This window comes from Belonocnema kinseyi, chromosome 10, assembly GCF_010883055.1.
Source record: "Belonocnema kinseyi isolate 2016_QV_RU_SX_M_011 chromosome 10, B_treatae_v1, whole genome shotgun sequence".
Classification (NCBI taxonomy): domain Eukaryota; kingdom Metazoa; phylum Arthropoda; class Insecta; order Hymenoptera; family Cynipidae; genus Belonocnema; species Belonocnema kinseyi.
The window spans coordinates 3,121,311-3,121,932 of NC_046666.1; positions in this window are offsets into that span (position 1 = coordinate 3,121,311).

Below are 622 nucleotides of genomic sequence, written 5' to 3' on the forward strand. Positions count from 1 at the left end.
AAGCTATCTAAGGATGGTACTATAGAACGCCACCTCAAGGTAGGCCTAGTGGCGCCATCTCTTGGTCAGGCCGGAAACTTATCAATCCACCCTCGTATACTCGTATGTATATATATATATCTTTTTTAGTTAAAATGCCAACCATTATATTTTTCGTAGAAGATTCAATTACTTGGTTTAAAGTTGAACTGCTTTGTTCAAAATGTTCTTAAAGATTTATTTGTTTGGATAAAAAGTTAGCTATTTTGTTCCAAATTATTATTTTTTGGTTAGTGAAAATTCGTCATTTTTACCCAGAAAGTTAAACCTCTTGTTTAAAAGTTGAACTGTCTTGTAAAAAATTCGTCTTTTCGCTTTAAAAATGCATGAGTTTCGTTAAAAACTTATTTTTTCCTTAGAAAATAATTTATCTTGTCTGCAAATATATCGTTTTTAGATGTAAATTTAACTATTAGTTTCTCAATGAATCTATTTAATTGAAAATGTGTCTCTTGGTAGAAAATAAATATTTTTTGTTGAGAATTCAGTAATTTAATGTAATAGAATTTATTGCCCTACTTTCGTAAAAAACCACTCAATATTGAACCAAGACTGGAACAGTTTTATTTTTAGTAAAAAAATC